This window comes from Halichoerus grypus, chromosome 10 (genome assembly GCF_964656455.1).
Source record: "Halichoerus grypus chromosome 10, mHalGry1.hap1.1, whole genome shotgun sequence".
In the NCBI taxonomy this organism is placed as follows: domain Eukaryota; kingdom Metazoa; phylum Chordata; class Mammalia; order Carnivora; family Phocidae; genus Halichoerus; species Halichoerus grypus.
Window position 1 is genome coordinate 90,443,786 of NC_135721.1, and position 20,881 is coordinate 90,464,666.

At 43.5% G+C, this 20,881-nt stretch overlaps 1 protein-coding gene across 4 annotated transcripts in view; it reads right to left on the minus strand.

Moving 5' to 3' along the window:
* SYNDIG1 (synapse differentiation inducing 1) overlaps positions 1-20,881 on the minus strand; it is a 182,141-nt gene that overhangs the window by 137,699 nt on the left and 23,561 nt on the right. The gene's annotated exons all lie outside the window — the stretch shown is intronic.

The window sequence follows — 20,881 nt, forward strand, 5'->3', positions numbered from 1 at the left end:
AACCTCAAGGACACCTTCAACAGGAATCATTCACAAATGGACAATGTCAGCCCCGGCCACTGCGTCTTCACCCTCCAACACTTATGTCACTGTTTTCGTGACTTCACTGCTCGCCCCCCTCCCTGGCTTCTCAAGGGTTTTGCCTTCCCTCCATCACTACTCTGCCATCCACTCACAGGGCATTTCTCTACCTGTGCCAGTTCCCCTGCATCCCCCATCTTCCTTATGCCCCCCAAGCCCTATATCCTAATGAACAGACGGTGTGGTTGAGTCACCCCGGCCGAGCTTCCCCAGGACCCTCCAGATGCAGATGTCCACTGGAGCACTGCCATGCCTCCCTCTGAGCATGAGGCTGCCTGGCACTCTGCTGGGAGAGAGCCCCTAACTCTCAGAGCCACAAGACACAACCTCGCTCTCCCTCCACCACTCACCAACTCCACACAAGCATTAGAGCCCCTGCAGCATGCCAGCTGCAATCCCAGGCCCTGGCATAGTGCAGTGAGCAAACCAGACAGAACCCCTGCCCCATGGAGCTTACAAGTAACTCTGTCAACCCCAAACCCCAGAGTTATCCTCCATTCTTCTTTCTGTACTGATTCTCAGCAGCCCAATCCTCCCCCACCCAACCCCAGCATCCCCAGCACCCCACTTCACCCACAGCCGTGCCCCACCTGGACCAAGGCAGTCACCCCCCACCTGCCTCTCCTTGTGCCTTCACATCCAGTTCTCTGAGAGCACAAGACGGCTCTAGAAATGCTAACCAGACCCTCTCCCTCCTCTGCTTATAGCCTGCAAGGGCCTCCGTCTGTATTTAGAATGAAGTTCAAACCCGTCAGCCTGGCCTGAACTCCTGCACAATCCAGCCTCTGCCAAATTGCCCCAGGCCCATCTCCTATTTCTGTAGCCCCTGCACTTGGCGATCCTCCAACACCAGCACCCACACCACTGGTCTCTTGGCGCCTGCTCCCGAAATACTGGTTTGTTTCTGGTTGGGTCCCGCTCCACAGCCTTTGCACTTGTTTGGTGCCTGGGCCCTTTGCACATGTCTTGGCATGGTTAGATCCATCTAGTTTCAGGATCTTAGCTCCAAAATCATTTTCTTAAAGATGCTGTCCCTGACTACCACATACATTGTTCCACCCTCCCCTAGTCAACCTGCCACTTGAACCTGTTTTCTTCATAGCACTTACCACAGTCTACAACTTGTTTGTTTTCTATGCCTGTCCATTCTCTGTACCTGTTTCTCTACCTGCCCCAAGGGAGTGTGCACTCCATGACAGCCGAGACCTTGTCTGACCCACTGTATCCTGTGCACCCAGAACAGAGCTCGGCACCTAAAAATGCTCAGCTCTTGGTCAGATGAAAAAACTAAGTCTTTCTGGGAGATACCAGCCCACACTTTTCTAGCCTCTTTAACTTACACTTCTACTTCATACCCTGAGCATTTGATTGACTCTGGTATGTTCATGACTTAGCATCCAAACTGGCTACTTATGGGCATGGAAAGGGCAGTGACCAGAGGGACACTAGTCATACCAGGCTATGAGGTCAACCGTTTGGATCTGCTCTCAACCAGTCTAGTTACAAGCGCGAGTGTTCATCATGCCTTTGATGGCAGCAGGACTGGCTTTTCTTCCTCACGATTCTCCTGGGCTCAGCATGCTATCAGGATGGAGTGGGAGCTCACAGCCCCTTCTCCAGCAGAGGAGGTGAGGAAATCACAGACCAAAGTAGTCCCATATGTGAGACTTTTATGAAAGATGGTCTGAAAATCTCCAGGAACCTATGTTAATATGAAACGTTATTGTTTCCAAAGAATATTTGATAATGGGGGGAAATCCAGTTAAAATAAATCCACCTAACCAAGGAACCAAACTTCACAATAGTGTGCATGTGCATATGTGGGCTTTATGCCAAAAAAGGAAACCCAAAGCTATGTAAGTGAGTTCCTTCAATCTTTAACAAGATTTAGATTATAATTACAAATGTGTGCTAATTCTCAGAGCAAAGAATGATCGAGTGTTGTTTAGGTTTGCTGGTGTAATTAATTCTTCCAGTGAAACGGACTTTGATAATAATTGGAAAGAGAATGATTTGGGGGAAGTATTCAGGGTTTCCCTAACTTCTGTGAGGATACCTCAATACTTGGATAGCTTTGTATTACAAAGTGCCTAAGCTGTCTCTTCCCTTAATGGGTTAGCACAGTGGGACAAGCGTAATCACTGCTTTGCCTGAAGCCAGTGCCCAGAGTCACCCACACTGACACCGTGAACTCCTGCCACTGTGCAAGTTATGTGGTTCCCCTTTGCTCGGAGGATCTGGCTGGCAGCAGGAAGCTCCTGCTGGATGGCATGGAGAGGCGCTGGAACGGGAAGGGCAGGGCTGCTTGAGGGGGCCCATGGGTGGGTGGTGAGCTGGTCAGCGAGCCCTTCCCCGTGTAGCCCCGTGACCAGGGAGGATCTTCGTACTCCTCCCTGTGGGAGGAGGTGGGGAGGTGGGGACAGAGGGTGGGGAGGCCACTATCTAGCGGTCCTACCTGCCACTGTTTTTATACTCTCTGTACTCTGTGGTACGGAACAAGGGATGTCCAAAATCTGACTCAGCTCATTCTGTGAAGAAAACAGAAGGCATTCCTGTCCTTTATCCTGCAAGGGGGTGGCAGCGACATTTTGTTGTTTGTTTTCTCTTTGGGACTTGGAGGTTTACCAAAGTCTCCCAAGCCAGGAGGGAAATACACATGTCCCCTGGGGGGGCCAGCAGCAGAACTCAGACCGGACAATGGACAGGCATCTGGGCCCAAGCTACAGCTTACCTTAACTGAGCCTGCCCTTCCCTCCCGCTCACCTGCACTGCCTCTCCTGTCTAGTGATTGCCCACCTTTGACCTCTCACTCAAAGCAGAGCTGGGGGACTGCTTCCTGGGCTCAGTGTCGCTCGGCAGGGCGCCGACACCAACAGAAAACCACAATGCCTACCAGGAACCAGCAAAAGGAGTGGGCACATTCTGAGGGGCATGGACAGAGAAGGTGCTACCCAGTGTCCGTGTGGGCGCCTGGAAGTTCACTGCCAGCACAAACGCAGAAAAGCACGGTGGTCACCAGCATCAGCTCTAGCTGGGCCCCCTGTTACCTGGGTCTCCTGAGCAGAACTGTGCCTTGCTGAGCGTTAAACAGAAGTTAGCAGCATCTCCTATCATGCCGATAATGGAGTACCTATTTAGCCCTGTTTTTGTTCCCTTTACCCATCCTTGGCATTTCTTATTCTTATTTTTTATACTTTGTTGTTGTTGTTGTTTTGGTTTTGTTTTGGTTTCTTTTGATGATTTGCATCAAAGAAAACTATCAGCTTCCCAAGGGAAGGTACCACATCTTCTATTTTCTTGTGTTCCCAGAAAACACATAATATGTAGCAGGTGCCCAATGACTTGGGACTCTGAGCAAATAAATTGAACCATCTTTACTCATAAACATACTTCTAATATTCTCAAATGCTGTCAAGTTGTTGTCCTTTGTCAACATTTCATTAGGTTTCCTGTGTTATCATTTGATCTTAACATAAATGTTAACATTGGGTGCCCATCTGGGAGCCACTCCTGGGATGTACCCCACATGGGTCTGCACCCCCAGGCTTCAGGAATCCTTGATGGACTTTGCCTGGGTCAACCATGGGAACAATGCCAAAAGCACCTCCGCCTGCAGTGGCCCCCATGACTAGCCCTGCATGCCACCCTGCTATGGGCCCCCCTCTGTGATGACTATCTCTGTCAAATTCAGCTGCTGATACTGTTCAGGCGATAGCATCTGAGACTTGCCCCCTTTAATCCACCATACCTGTCAGCCTGCTGAGAAAGAGTGTGCATTGTTCTGACATGACTTGTTCTGTACAAAGACTCCACGAGTGTCCTGCCTTCTCCGGGCTGTTTGCAAAACGTATTCTCCCAGCTTGTGGAGATCTTGAATCTCCAGGGGCGTCCTTTACTTTGTTTTATTTAGTATTCCACTAGTCACCACTTGCATGTTCAAAAACTCCCCAAAGTGATTGTAACTGACCTCACATTCACTCCAGCCAATGGGTTGGCATCTTAAGGACCAAATCCACAGGGTCTGTTAAACGAAGCACATTCAGCCTATTGAAACCTTTTTTTCTGTGAAGGCCATGAGTGTGGCCCCTCACTACGGAGCCCAGCCCTCTCTGCTGGGCTCAGGAATGTTGGTCTGGGCCAGCTCCTCTGGGATCTGCTTCCTCCCTGACTCTGCTCCCACTCAGATGGTTTGAGTTTAAATGCAGGTGAGTTTAAATCTACCTCCTCATCCTCTGTGCCCACCTGGAACCTGGCCTCCCAGGCTCCAGCATTGCCTCATCCACCATACCATTGCCCAAATGCCACAAGCAAATCCCATCCTTTCAGGCTCATAGGCAAAGCGTAACTAGTATTTTAGGTGAAATAACTCTCTAGAAATAAAAATCAAGAAGCCACAAAGACAAGCTTTTCATAAAATACTCTGGGAACTGGAATCTGTATGCTTTTTATTCAGCCATGGAAACCAACTGATCCCCCCAAAAGAACCAAGCACAATAGAAGACTTCCCCTTTGCCCCCTACCCCAGTCATTACTAGGAGCAAAATGGAAAGAATATACTTATATACAAAAGCCTGGATCCCCAAGTTTACCCTATGGTCTTTACCTGACAGTTTATGTTCTCAGGCTCCTGGCTGCCCTACTCCCTCCCTGCCACCCCTCTGCTGTTATTTATAGGCAGGGATGCAACAGACCCATCTCTGGGGGCTATGTTTGGATCCTGCCAGCTAGATGAACCAGAAGCTCAGATGCACCCAGGGCAGGAGGTGCTGCTTGGTGAAGACATGAAACGTGCCATGAGGCTTTTTTAACACAGTCCAGGAACTGTGGACAGAAAGTCTAAAGCTCAGCTAGGTACATCTAGCTATCTGTATCCCCAAGTGCTGTCCATTGGCTGGCTGCCTGCCAGGCTCCCCAGGAGCAGCTCAGTGCAGGAGTGACGTTCACGGTGGCTAGGTTTACTGCTCAGGGTGTTTGTGTGCATGTCTATGTGTGTCCATGTGACTGTTAATATGTATATGTGTGTCTGTGTGTGTGTGTGAGTAGATGTACCTGTCTATGTGTGTTGGTGTGTGAGTGTGAGTGCCCATGTAAATATGTGTGTGTCTGTGTATCTGTGTGAAGAAATGGGATGGGAAGGTGATCTCCATATGTGGAGGATATTGTCTCATAAAAGAAGCTGGTCATCCAGTTCTAGGTCAGGGCACCTGTAGGAATGTTGGCCTCCACAGGTAGCTTAGACTTGCCAAGACCATGAACAGGACTGAGTCACTGCAGGGGAAATGAGGATTAACACAAAAAAGGCTTTTTATGTACCATAGGCAGGACATCCTGACCCAAGATTCAATGTCCTATTCTAGAACAGCAGAGTGATGTTGACTCTTTCATCCCAGAGCCCAGTAATGCCCTGACACAGGTCTGGTGTTAAGGGCAGTGGCAAGTCCAGGAGTGATGTCTTTAGCTGAGAATCCTGGCAGAGAGTCTTATTCCATATTTACCTCCTATTCTGCAAAACACTCACACCTTGGTCTCACTTAGCTCATTGATATGACTCCTCGGTCTGCCTGAGGAATAGAGAGTTCTCAGTAAAGGCTGAATAAATGCGGATTCATCTTTCCTAAGCAGGAACCTGTGCAGGGCACAGGGAAGGGCTCCTTGAACCCACATCTACAGGTCCCAAGACAGAAGAAGCCTGCCTCTCTTCAGCTTGTTGCTGGAGTTTGAGAATGGTCTGGAGCCTGGAGAAAGAAGGGCTCAAGGTAAGTGATTAATCATCACTCTGCTCAAGTTCTTGTCCATCTGGTCTACCTTGTTCTCAACACACCGTCGGGAAGTGTGAACCACAATTAGGTGACAGTGGACATCAAGTGTGGATGAGAAGAACAATTACTCCACAAGGTACTGGTTTTTTTTTTAATTTTTTTATTGTTATGTTAATCCCCATACATTACATCATTAGTTTTAGATGTTCCACAAGGTACTGTTTTAAGCACTTTGTATGTAGGAAGGATGAGAAATGTCTGTTTGGCTTTCCAGGGTCTGGTTTAGTGTGAAGGCAGCAGTTTGCATGGTCCCAGTTTGGACTCTTTCACAAGCTGGCGGATGCGGTCCAGACAAGTGAGTTCAAGTTGTGATGGCTTCGTCAATCCTGACTTAGAACTGATGCACTGCCACTTCACTGTGTTGATCAAAGTCAGATATACAACCAGTCCAGATTCAAGAGGGGGGGGATGGACTCTTCTTGAGGGGAGGTGTGAGCATGTCACAGTGCAAAGCAGGGGATGTGGAGAAATAAGAGTCACTGCAGCTCATGTTTGCAAACAATCTACCACAACCCATAGGGGCAAAGTACTATGGAGTGAAGGAGATCGGGAAGGGAGGTTGGTATGCATATATTCATACATGTACTCACACATTTACACATGTATATATGTGTGCATGCAGATACATGCATAAACATACTTATGTAGGCAAATACATATTCATTTATTCACTTAGCCTCATGGATACAAGAAGTGTGCTAGACCCTCAGCAAACTTCACATTCTTTGAGATAACAGCACTTGTCTCCAATTTAGAAGTGGAGAAACCAGAGCATAGAGTTTAAGTAGCTCAAGGAGAGTCATGGACTAGTCCCTTCTGAGCCTGGGCACTGACCATGTGTCCTTACAACACACCCCAGTAAACCCAAAGACACAGTAGTCACCAACTCTTGCATCTGTTTTGTACCTCTGAAGATTTAAATAAAAGGGACACTGAAAATTTGTTTATATTATGTATTACATAAGACAAACTTTAAACATATTATATTTCTTGACCCCAAATCCAGGTTATGTAAGTTTACTTAAGATAAGTAAAATCATATGTAAAAGCCCTCAGCAAGCCTACACTGTTGGCATCTCCAGCTGAACAGCTGCTAACCTCTCTTGACTCAGACCAGTGACAACAGAGGTAGTCCTTCTCTTCTGTGCCCCAAACATCATCCATCTCCTCCCCCTATCCAGTAGGGGATAGGCCTTTATGACCTGGATGCTTCAAGTGTGACCCAGGAATCAGTAGCGTCATCACCTGACACTTGCTAGAAATGCAGACTCTCAAACTCCAGCCCAGAACTGCTGAGCCAGAATCTATGTGTCTGCAAATCCCCAGGTGTTTTGTGCATGCATTAGAGTTTAAGGAATACAGCTTTTTTTTTTTTTAAGATTTTTTATTTATTCATTTGAGAGAGAGAGAGCAAGCGACAGCACTAGCAGAGGGGAGGGTCAGAGGGAGAGGGAGAAGCAGACTCCCTCCTGAGCAGGTAGCCTGACACAGGGCTAGATCTCAGGACCCTGGGATCATGATCTGAGCCAAAGGCAGACACTTAACCAACTGAGCCACCCAGGCATCCCAGGAACACAGCTTTAACAGATATTTCAGTAAGCAAAAATGATTCAGCAGCTCCTTTAAAATTATTGACCCAACTCAATTTATATTCTTTATATTATTTGTGTGTAAACCAATTTTTCAATATCCCCAGATGAATTTACTGTGCAGTCAAGTCTGAGCACCCCCTGGACCTGGGCTACTCAGAGTGAGGCAAGAGCACGAGCTAGGGGTGTGGTGCAGGTGCAGGATTCCCCACTCCAACCCCTTCATCAGAACCTGCACTCTACCGGTGCCCCAGATGTGCTCACTTAAGCTGAGCAGTTCTGCTTGGCCTTGGTCCAGATCCTCTGCTTGGCTTCCCCAGCCCAAGCTCAAAGTTTGCCACCCCTCTTTTACCCACCTGGCTGCCATCCCTCCCACACACAATATACACAATTTCAATGTCATGAGCAAACCACTGACTGTTCCTTGTGTTCACAAACACATGTGTTCTGGACTTCCTATCCCACATCTATCCCATGATGTGCCTTGAAGTAGGTGACAGTCACGGGCTGAGTAGAGGACCCACCCTAGGATATCACCTTTGCCCACCTTCACCTGGAGGCAGGATGGTTAGATCCTCATCCTTACCCCAGGCATTCTTATAACCAAGAGTGGCTGAAGACACAGCTCTAGCCAGAGAAAGCCATGGACAAATGTTTTTGGGGGGCTCTGTCTAACTCTCCCACTTCTTGCCTTGATTTCAGACCTGATGTCTTGGGTTGCAGCAACCATGGAAGTGCCGCAGCCCTAACTGCACTGAGCTGATGAGTCCGCACTTCCCACCTCCAGCATCTTCATCTGAACAACTGCTACCTTCCCCTGGCTCGGGCAGGGACAGCTGATCAGTCCTCCTCTAGTAGTCTGGTAGCATGTCAGCATAACAAACCCCATAGTTCAGCTGCTGTGTCCCTGGTTTTCTGCTATTGTTGCTGTTTCAGTTTGTGAAACTGGGTAAAAGAAACCTCATTTAAAATAGAGCTGAGAGAAAAGCACCCTATGGAATGGGAGAAGATATTTGCAAAGGACATATCCAATAAAGGGTTAGTATCCAAACATATAAAAAACTGATGCAATGCAGCACACCTAAAACAAATAATCCAATTTAAAAATGGGCAGAAGACATGAACAGATGTTTCTCTAAATAAGACATCCAAATGGCCAACAGATACATGAAAAGATGCTCAACATAACTCATCATCAGGGAACTACAAGTCAAAACCACAATAAGATACCACCTCACACCTGTCAGAATGGCTAAAATCAAAAACATAAGAAATAACAAGTGCTAGAGGAGCAAGATGGCAGAGGAGTAGGAGACCTGGATTTTGTCTGGTCCCAGGAATTCAGCTGGATAGGGATCAAACCATTCTGAACACCTACAAACTCAACAGGAGATCAAAGAAAAGAATAGCAACAACTCTCTGAACAGAAAAGCGACCACTTACTGGAAGGTAGGATGTGCGGAGAAGTGAATCCGAGGCGATATTCGGGAGGATAGATGGTGGGGGAGGGGCCTCCCACAGCTGCTTCTGGCAAGTGATAGAGCCGCGGAGCACAAAATCGGAACTTTTAGAAGTCGGCTCCGCTGAGGGATGTTGCTCCGGTGGCTAAGCTGGGGGTGGAACCCACATGGGACAGTGTGGTCTCAGGACCCTCGGGGTCACAGGAAGACCGGGGGTGCCTGAGTGTGGCAGAGCTCCCAGGTATCGGAGCGGGGAAGCCAGCTGCAGAGACGGAGCCGAGGAGCGGACTCTCAGCTCGGGGTTCCCATAAACTGTGATCTGTGGCACAGTCGGGCCACTGCTCCTCCAGCAGGGACCCAACAAGCGGCAGATCCGGGGAGACTCCCCTTCCTCCCCTGGGAGGAGCAGCGCAGGAGTGCACCACAGGGATCTGCTGGGTTTGAAGACTCCACACGGGGTCGGGTGCCAGAGATAGAAACACTCCGTCACAGGCCGGGTGAGCACGGAGTGTGGCCGGAGACCGGGGAGACGGGAGTGACTGACTGCTTTTCTCTGGGGGCTCACTGAGGAGCGGGGCCCCGAGTTCTCGGCTCCTCCGGGGTGGAGATTGGGAGGCCGCCATTTTCACTCTAGGCCTCCAAAGCTGTATGGAAAGCTTGCAGGGAACAAAAGCTCCGAGAGCAAACCCGAGCAGATTACTTAGGCCGACCGGGCAAGGGCGGGGCAATTCCGCCTCCAGCAAAGACATTTGGGAACCACGGCAACAGGCCGCTCCCCCAGAAGATCAGTGAGAACAACCAGCCAAGACCAAGTTTACCAATCAATGAGAAGGGCAGAACTCCAGTGCTAGGGGAATACTGCACATAGAATCTATGGCTTTTTTACCATGATTCTTTACTCTTCCAAAGTTAATTTTTTTTTTAACTGTCTTTTTTTTGTTCTTTGAATTTTTCTTTTTCCCTTTTTCAACCAACATCTTATCAATCCCTTTTTTAAAAAACATTTTTATTTTTCAGTTTTAGAGTCATATTCTATCCCTTCATAGTAGTTACCTGTATTTTGGCATATATATATAATTTGTTCTCTCTTTAAAATTTTGAGATAGTTTCTTCTAACAGATCAAAATATACCCTAAATCTCTAGTGTATGTTTTTTTTCTACTCCCCTGCCTGATCACATTCTCTCCCTTTTTTTTTTTCTTTTTTTTTTTAAATCCTCTTCTTTCTTTTTTCAAACAACTTTTTATCAATTCCTTTTATAAAATTTTTTATAATTTTTATCTCTACAGTCATATTCCATCCCTTCATCATATCAATCCTTATTTTTGTACATATATAAGTTTTTCTTTCTTTAAAATTTTGGCAGGCACTTTCTTCTAACAGACCAAAATACACCCAAAGTCTAGTGTGTGGCAGTGATCTATGTACCAGCCTGATCATATTTGATCATATCCTGGTTTTTTTTGTTTTGTTCTTTTTTGTTTGTTTTTATCTTTATCTTTTTCTCTTTTTTTCTTTTTCTTTTTTCTCTCTTTCCCTTTATTTTCCCCCTGCTTCAGGTCTTTTCTGATTTGTTTAGAGTATATTTTCTGGGGACGTTGTTAACCTGCTAGCATTTTGTTCTCTCATTTATCTATTCTCCTCTGCACAAAATGACAAGATGGAAAAAAATCACCTCAACAAAACGAACAAGAGGTAGTACCAACTGCCAGGGACCTACTCAATACGGACATTAGTATGATGTCGGATCTAGAGTTCAGAATCATCACTTTAAAGATACTAGCTGGGCTTGAAGAAAGCATGGAAGTTATTAGAGAAACCTTTTCTGGAGAAATAAAAGAACTAAAATCTAACCAAGTCAAAATCAAAACGGCTATTAATGAGGTGCAATCAAAAATGGGGGCGCTAACTGCTAGGATCAATGAGGCAGAAGAGTGAATCAGTGATATAGAAGACCAAATGATGGAAAATAAAGAAGCTGAGATAAAGAGAGATAAACAACTACTGGATCATGAGGGCAGAATTCGAGAGCTAAGTGATACCATAAGACGAAACAACATTAGAATAATTGGGATCCCAGAAGAAGAAGAAAGAGAGAGAGGGGCAGAAGGTATAATGGAGCAAATTATAGCGAGAACTTCCCTAATTTGGGGAAGGAAACAGGCATCAAAATCCAGGAAGCACAGAGAACCCCTCTCAAAATCAATAAAAATAGGTCAACACCCCGACATCTAATAGTAAAACTTACGAGTCTCAGAGACAAAGAGAAAATGCTGAAAGCACCTCGGGACAAGAGGTCTGTAACCTACAATGGTAGAAACATTAGATTGGCAACAGACCTATCCACAGAGACCTGGCAGGCCAGAAAGGACTGGCAGGATATATTCAGAGCACAAAATGAGAAAAATATGCAGCCAAGAATACTATATCCAGCTAGGCTGTCATTGAAAATAGAAGGAGAGATCAAAACCTTCCAGGACAAACAAAAACTAAAGGAATTTGCAAACACAAAACCAGCCCTGCAAGAAATCTTGAAAGGGGTCCTCTAAGCAAAGAGAGAGACCAAAAGCAACATAGACCAGAAAGGAACACAGACAATATACAGTAACAGTCACCTTACAGGCAATACAATGGCACTAAATTCCTATCTTTCAATAGTTACCCTGAATGTAAATGAGCTAAATGCCCCAATCAAAAGACACAGGCTATCAGATTGGATTAAAAAACAAGACCCATCGATATGCTGTCTGCAAGAGACTCATTTTAGACCCAAAGACACCCCCAGATTGAAAGTGAGGGGGTGGAAAACCATTTACCATGCTAATGAACACCAAAAGAAAGCTGGGGTGGCAATCCTTATAACAGACAAATTAGATTTGAAACCAAAGACTGTAATAAGAGATGAGGAAGGACACTATATCCTACTTAAAGGGTCTATCCAACAAGAAGATCTAACAATTGTAAATATCTATGCCCCTAACATGGGAGCAGCCAATTATATAAGGCAATTAATAACAAAAGCAAAGAAACACATCGACAACAATACAATAATAGTGGGGGACTTTAACACCCCCCTCACTGAAATGGACAGATCATCTAAGCAAAAGATCAACAAGGAAATAAAGACTTTAAATGACACACTGGACCAAATGGACTTCACAGACATATTCAGAACATTCCATCCCAAAGCAACGGAATACACATTCTTCTCTAGTGCCCATGGGACATTCTCCAGAATAGATCACATCCTAGGTCATAAATCAGGTCTCAACCGGTACCAAAAGATTGGGATCATTCCCTGCATATTTTGAGACCACAATGCTTTGAAACTAGAACTAAATCACAAGAGGAAAGTCGGAAAGAACTCAAATACATGGAGTCTAAAGAGCATCCTACTAAAGAATGAATGGGTCAACCAGGAAATTAAAGAAGAATTAAAAAAAATTCATGGAAACCAATGAAAATGAAAACACAACTATTCAAAATCTTTGGGATGCAGCAAAGGCAGTCCTAAGAGGCAAGTATATAGCAATACAAGCCTTTCTAAAGAAACAAGAAAGGTCTCAAATACACAACCTAACCCTACACCTAAAGGAGCTGGAGAAAGAACAGCAAATAATGCCGAAACCCAGCAGGAGAAGAGAAATAATAAAGATCAGAGCAGAAATCAATGAAATAGAAACTAAAAGAACAGTAGACCAGATCAACGAAACTAGGAGCTGGTTCTTTGAAAGAATTAACAAGATTGATAAACCCCTGGCCGGACTTATCAAAAAGAAAAGAGAAATGACCCAAATCAACAAAATCATGAATGAAAGAGGAGAGATCACAACCAACACCAAAGAAATACAAGCAATATAAGAACATATTATGAGCAACTGTATGCCAGCAAATAGATAACCTGGAAGAAATGGATGCATTCCTAGAGATGTATCAACTACCAAAACTGAACCAGGAAGAAATAGAAAACCTGAACAGACCTATAACCACTAAGGAAATTGAAGCAGCCATCAAAAATCTCCCAAAACACAAAAGCCCAGGGCCAGATGGCTTCCCAGGGGAATTCTACCAAACATTTCAAGAAGAATTAATACCTGCTCTTCTGAAACTGTTCCAAAAAATAGAAATGGAAGGAAAACTTCCAAACTCGTTTCATGAGGCCACCATTACCTTGATCCCCAAACCAAAGACCCCATCAGAAAGGAGAATTACAGACCAATATCCTTGATGAACATGGATGCAACAATTCTCACCAAAATACTAGCCAATAGGATCCAACAGTACATTAAAAGGAGTATTCACCACGACAAAGTGGGATTTATCCCTGGGCTGCAAGGTTGGTTCAACTCCGCAAATCAATCAACGTGATACAATACATTAACAAAAGAAAGAACAAGAATCATATGATCCTCTCAATAGATGCAGAAAAAGCATTTGACAAAGTACAGCATCCTTTCTTGATCAAAACTCTTCAGAGTATAGGCATAGAGGGTACATACCTCAATATCCTAAAAGCCATCTATGAAAAACCCACAGCGAATATCATTCTCAATGGGGAAAAACTGAGAGCTTTCCCCCTAAGGTCAGGAACGCAGCAGGGATGTCCACTATCACCACTGCTATTCAACATAGTATTAGAAGTCCTAGCCACAGCAATCAGACAACAAAAAGAAATAAAAGGCATCCAAATTGGCAAAGAAGAACTAAAACTCTCACTCTTTGCAGATGATATGATACTTTATGTGGAAAACCCAAAAGACTCCACCCCAAAACTGCTAGAACTCATACAGGAATTCAGTCAAGTGGCAGGATATAAAATCAATGCACAGAAATCAGTGGCATTCCTATACACCAACAGCAAGACAGAAGAAAGAGAAATTAAGGAGTCGATCCCATTTACAATTGCACCCAAAACCATAAGATACCTAGGAATAAATCTAACCAAAGAGGCAAAGGATCTGTACTCAGAAAACTATAAAATACTCATGAAAGAAATTGAGGAAGACACAAAGAAATGGAAGAACATTCCATGCTCATGGATTGGAAGAACAAATATTGTGAAGATGTCAATGCTACCTAGAGCAATCTACACATCCAATGCAATCCCCATCAAAATACCATCCACTTTCTTCAAAGAAATGGAAGAAATCATCCTAAAATTTGTACGGAACCAGAAAAGACCCCGCATAGCCAGAGGAATGTTGAAAAAGCAAAGCAAAGCTGGCAGCATCACAATTCTGGACTTCCAGGTCTATTACAAAGCTGTCATCATCAAGACAGTATGGTACTGGCACAAAAACAGACACATAGATCAATGGAACAGAATAGAGAGCCCAAAAATGGACCCTCAACTCTATGGTCAACTAATCTTTGACAAAGCAGGAAAGAATGTCCAGTGGAAAAAAGACAGTCTCTTCAACAAATGGTGTTGGGAAAATTGGACAGCCACATGCAGAAGAATGAAACTGGACCATTTCCTTACACCATACACAAAAATAGACTCAAAATTGTTGAAAGACCTAAATGTGACACAAGAGTCCATCAAAATCCTAAAGGAGAACACCGGCAGCAACCTCTTCGACCTCAGCCGCAGCAACTTCTTCCTAGAAACATCGCCAAAGTCAAGGGAAGCAAGGGCAAAAATGAACTATTGGGACTTCATGAAGATAAAAAGCTTTTGCACAGCAAAGGAAACAGTCAACAAAACCAAAAGACAACCGACAGAATGGGAGAAGATATTTGCAAATGACATATCAGATAAAGGGCTAGTATCCAAAATCTATAAAGAACTTATCAAACTCAACACCCAAAGAACAAATAATCCAATCAAGAAATGGGCAGAAGACATGAACGGACATTTTTCCAAAGAAGACATCCAAATGGCCAACAGACACATGAAAAAGTGCTCAACATTACTCAGCATCAGGGAAATCCAAATCAAAACCTCAATGAGATACCACCTCACACCAGTCAGAATGGCTAAAATTAACAAGTCAGGAAATGACAGATGTTGGCAGGGAGCGGAGAAAGGGGAACCCTCCTACACTGTTGGTGGGAATGCAAGCTGGTGCAGCCACTCTGGAAAACAGTATGCAGGTTCCTCAAAAAGTTGAAAATAGAGCTGCCATACGATCCAGCCATTGCACTACTGGGTATTTACCCCAAAGATACAAATGTAGGGATCCAAAGGGGTACGTGCACCCCGATGTTTATAGCAGCAATGTCCACAATAGCCAAACTGTGGAAAGAGCGAAGATGTCCATCGACAGATGAATGGATAAAGAAGAAGTGGTATATATATATACAATAGAATACTATGCAGCCATCAAAAGGAATGAGATCTTGCCATTTGCAATGACGTGGATGGAACTGGAGGGTATTATGCTGAGCAAAATAAGTCAAACAGAGAAAGACATGTATCATATGACCTCACTGATGTGAGGAATTCTTAATCTCAGGAAACAAACTGAGGGTTGCTGGAGTGGGGAGTGGGGTGGGAGCGATGGGGTGACTGGGTGATAGACACTGGGGAGTGTATGTGCTCTGGTAAGCGCTGTGAATTGTGCAAGACTGTTGAATCTCAGATCTGTACCTCTGAAACAAATAATGCAATATATGTTAAGAAAAAAAAAAAGAAGAAGAAGAAGATAGCAGGAGGGGAAGAAGGAAGGGGGGGAATCGGAGGGGGATACGAACCATGAGAGACGATGGACTCTGAAAAACAAACTGAGGGTTCTAGAGGGGAGGGTGGGTGGGAGGATGGGTTAGCCTGGTGATGGGTATTAAAGAGGGCACGTTCTGCATGGAGCACTGGGTGTTATGCACAAACAATGAATCATGGAACACTACATCTAAAACTAATGATGTAATGTATGGTGAGTAACATAACAATAAATTTAAGAAAAAAAAGAAATAACAAGTGCTGGCAAGGATGTGGAGAACAAGGTGCCCTTTTGCACTGTTGGTGGGAATGTAAACTGGGGCAGCTACTATGGAAAACAGTGTGGAGATTCCTCAAAGAGTTAAAAGTAAAACCACTCTACAATCCAATAAGTACTCTACTAGGTGTCTGCCTCCAAAATACAAAAACACTAATTCAAAGGGATACATAGACCTCTATGTTTATTGCAGCATTATCTACAATAGTCAAACTATGGAAGCAGCCGAAATGTCTATTGACAGATGAATGGATAAAGAAGGTGTGGTGTGTATACACACACACACACACACACACTGGAATATTACTCAACCATAAAAAGGAATGAAATCTTGCCATTTGTAACAACGTGGATGGAGCTAGAGAGTATTATGCTAAGTGAAATAAGTTGGTCAGAGAAAGACAAATACCATATGATTTCACTCATGTGTGGAATTTAAGAAACAAAACAAATGAGCAAAAGAAGAAAAAGAGAAAGAGACAAATCAAGAAACAGACCCTTAACTGTAGAGAAAAAACTGATGGTTACCAGAGGGGAAGGGGGTGGTGGATGGGTGAAGTAAGTGATGTGGATTATATAGTACACTTATCATGATGAAAAATAAAATTAAATTAAATTTAAAAAGTAAAAAAAAAAAATTGGAGACTGGCCACATTATTTTAATAAATGGTAGCATAATCATAATTTGATCTGAACTTATAAATAAATGACCATTTGTATAATATTTTCTTTTTTATTAAAAAGCCATACAATTGGAACAAACCAACTGACAATAACATGTTTTTCTAGGCAAATTCCAGGAGAAGTTAGAGCATCATAGCACAATGTGTGACCCGCGGGTCTTCTACCCCTTCCAGAGCTTCAATACTCTAAGTAATAATGTCTATCATTACAAGCCAAACATAGTGTGAGACCGTCAGAGCTTTCTGAACTGCCGCTGTATTAGCAATCATTTTAGTTTAGCTGTATTTAATTGTTTTCTAATAGTTCTTAACCAGATTCCAGATAAATAAATACTTGTTTGCTGTATGAAAGTTTAGAGAACTACTTTATAATTCTAATGAGGTAGAATACTACTTGCATGTTAACTGACAACCTACAGGACATCTATCAGAAGGCACGTCATCATAAAAAAGAAAAAAATAATACAGCCAAGAGGCCAGAAGGGGGAGCACTCATGACCTCACATTCCTAAACTTCAGACCCCAGAAGGAAGGTACCTTGCATTTTTCCATCAGTAAGAAGTCTACTTTACTAGATCCAGGAGAAGTAGGTAAGATTTTCTCCTTGCCAGACAACAGTCCAGCCAATGAGAAACTGCCACAACTCAGCCAATGAGAAATCACCACTGTAAACTCTCATCCTCCCTCAATGGACTTTCATAAAAGCAGCCCCTCTCAACTTCTTCCTTTTTCTGTACAAATGGTTCCTCTCCTTTGTCCTTCAGACTTGCCTTTAGTTTGGCCATAGCCTGCATGTCTCAAATTGCAATTCCTCTGCCATTCTCAAATAAATCTATTTTGCTAGTAAAATAACTGTTTTATTTTCAAGCTTGACAATTTCTAACCTATGTACTCACACAATTGCATAAAGAGATCTTTGTATTTTGCATGTCAATAAAAAAGACAAAAAAAGGTTGAAAAGCCCAAAAAAACCCCCCAAAATAAAAAAACACCTAGATCCAAATCAGCTTTGCCACTGATTTCTGTGTAAATCTGGAGAAGTTATTAGACATACAAGGACATGAAACTTAAAATTTTTTTCTCACCTTTCCCTTCTATCTCTTCAGTAAAAATACTGGAGAAAGATGGAATTGAACCAAATTCCTAAGACCTATAATCCACTTATGTAATAACTAACCCATATAATGTACAATATTGGTGCTATTAACCTATGCCCCAGTTTCTGATTATGAACCTAAAAGAGCATCACACTCTAGGATATACTTTCGAGAAATAATTTAACACACTTTATGTTGATATTGGAAAATAACTAAGAAGCTATGGAAGAACCCACATAGTAAAAAGATGGATTTAGATCATTTGCTGTTGAGAAAGGGTTCCACTTGTCATTTATCTGTGATCTAAAGACCTACCATGTAGAAAGCACATCATTTGAGTATTTTATTTTTCAGTATTTGTGTCAGATCATATTTTCCAAAAGTGGACATAACAGTATTTTCCATCCCACAATTATTTCACAATGTGTCCTTGGTGCTCCTGTCATGGGGAGGTGGGGGCCCTGTCCCTTTTCCTGAATCTAGGCAGGCTTGTGACTCAAGTATAATTGATGAATGTGGCAGGAGTGCCATTACGTGACTCCTGAGGCTATGTCAGAAAAGTCTGTGCGACTTGTGTCTTCTGCTGGAAAACTCACCCTGGTGCCCTGAGCAGTCGCTGAGGAAGCCCAACACCTCGAGGCTGCCATGCTGCAAGGAAGCCCAATGCAGCCCACGTGGAGAGTTCCTGAGGTTTAATAGAGCTTCCCAGCTGATGCCCAGCTGCCCAAATTCCCTAATCTTCCAGCTCTGACTGCACCCTAACAACAGACCAGAGTTGGACATACCCAGCTGTCTTCTTCCAAATTGCCAACTCTCAGAAACTGCGAGCATTTTATGCTAGTAAGTTTTGGGGCAATCTGCATGTAGCAATAGGGAGCCACAGCTGTCTGTGACTTAATCTGACTGTCTACAGTTTCCCATCCAGTCTTCTAGATCACAGGAAACACCACTGGTGCAGATCAGGTTCTGAGGCCATACAGAAATGCCATATCTGATCTCTGATCCTTATTCTGAACTCTCTGCCTACAAGATCCCTTCTTTTTACTTCTTCTCTGGTCTAACCCTTCCATCTTTTGAGTCCTGGCTGAACCTTGCCACAACACCCCCACCCCTAGCTCTGACTGAGGTCTCTCCAAGCCCCACAGCCCCTGTACCCACCTGTATCATCCTGCTTGCATGCATGCAGAGGAAGTGAAGCCCCTTCCCATCAGACAAGCCCTTGAGGGTACAGTGAAGGTCCACAGGTTTTCCTCTGATCTCTGACATCTAACACAAGATAGAGCACATGGTAGGCACTTGAGATATGTTGAATGAATTACTTCTAAAGAGTCTCCACTGTTGTGGGCTGTAGAGCCATGGGAGAGGGCTTGCATGAGTGTGTGCAGAGGAGAGGGTGGGAACTCACTCAAACTGGGGATGCTGGGCAGGAGCACAGAAAGGCTTTTTCCAGAGAAGCGCAGGGGGCTGAGACAAAGTCAAGGAAGGGCAAACATTGACTAAGCACCTCCTACCGTGTGCCAGGCTCTAGGCACAGGACGTAAGAATACAAAATAGAGAAAAAAATAACATCTTTTCTAAAATTTTTAGTTTGCTCTAACCCAAATGGTAATAACTGATCAATTAGAACATTAGAAAAGTACTTAAGGAAAGAAAGAAAATCTGCATATAAGGTTGGGGTCTCTTCTCCAGTCTTTTCCAAACACACATGAATTTTTCTCCCTCTGCACATAAGTACATGCAGTTTTGAGTCCTGCTTCATCACTGCAACCTGAGCATGCATTACTCACTTTGCATGAACACCCCTTACTCCACTTTTACAAGGCCCCAGGTTTCCCACTTTCCACAAAGCATGTATGAACATGTAACCAAAAAACTTTATCCAGACCTCTGATTATTTCCATAGGATAGATTTTTATTTTTTTATTGCAAAAGTAGCACATGTTTATTTTTATAAATTTATTTTTTTCCAGCTCATTTATTTGCTTTATTTCAGAGTTAGTCAGATGTCATGGGACTCACAGTTCTAGTATTTTAAACTTTTGGATGTTTGTGCCCCAATGCTTGCCCAGAGAAGAAGGGGGAGGGACTGTCTAGATCCATGGGTGTTCTTTGGGCTGCTACAGCTGCCCTACCTCCAGGGGCTTCTTCTGATGTGTCCTTTCTTGCAGCTGTTCTTCTTGTTCCTGACATTTTGTCTCTTCTAAATATCTATCTATCTTTCTGAAGGTAGGAAGTTAGTTTATTCTCATGACCAGAGTCCAAAGAGATTTCTACATCCCACTTTTTCTTTCTTTGCAGTTCTTTATGTATAATCATACAGAAAATAATGTCCACCAAAAATATAAATTTAAACCATACCAGTGTGTATAATATAAAAAACAAAACAAAAAACAAAACATGAAAGTTCCTACTCCTGCCCTATTCCTCATAGCTACTGTTGATAATTTGGGGAATAGCCTTCCAACATGTTTTGAATGAATATATGAACCACACACCCCCACACACACAGAGTAACACATTCACACAATTTTTAACATATTTCTCTCTAGATTTCTATCTTTATTAGCTTGTCATGGACATGCATCTGTATACATACCAGGCATGGTCCTGGCCAATGGACCAAGTATTGAGTCTGTCCTATTATTTATTGGGAAAACTTCATTAGTTTACATATTTAATCCCTTCATGACAGACATTTAGGGTTTTTTCCCCTGATATTTCATTACTTCAAGTCTAGATGCACATATTTTGCAGGTATCTCAGAATTGTTGCTTAGCGGGTTCATGTATGGGATCCAGGAGGTAACAGAAGGATCTGGATGAACATTTCATGATAGCTTTTGAGACAAGTGCTGACTCAACTCCTCTCCCGCACAGAGAACCAAGGAGCTCACGTCTGCCTCAGGTGTCCTTACTGACTTGAGCAGCACCATCTTTGAATCTATGCAATTGCTTTGGAAGGACGATGTATCTTCCCAAACTCAGTTTTGTATTTTCACAAGTGAGGATAAACACTTTTGCATATATTTATATATTAGTCATTTACATTTCTTCTCAACTTCTCCTCCATGGCATGTGCTCAGTTTTTGATGAGGTTGTTTGGGGTTCCTACTCTACAAGGATGAAATATTTGTTACATTTGTCACAAATGTTTATTTCCAGGTTATTTTATGCTTTTTAATTTTGCTCATAGTGTTGTTGCACAGAATGAATAA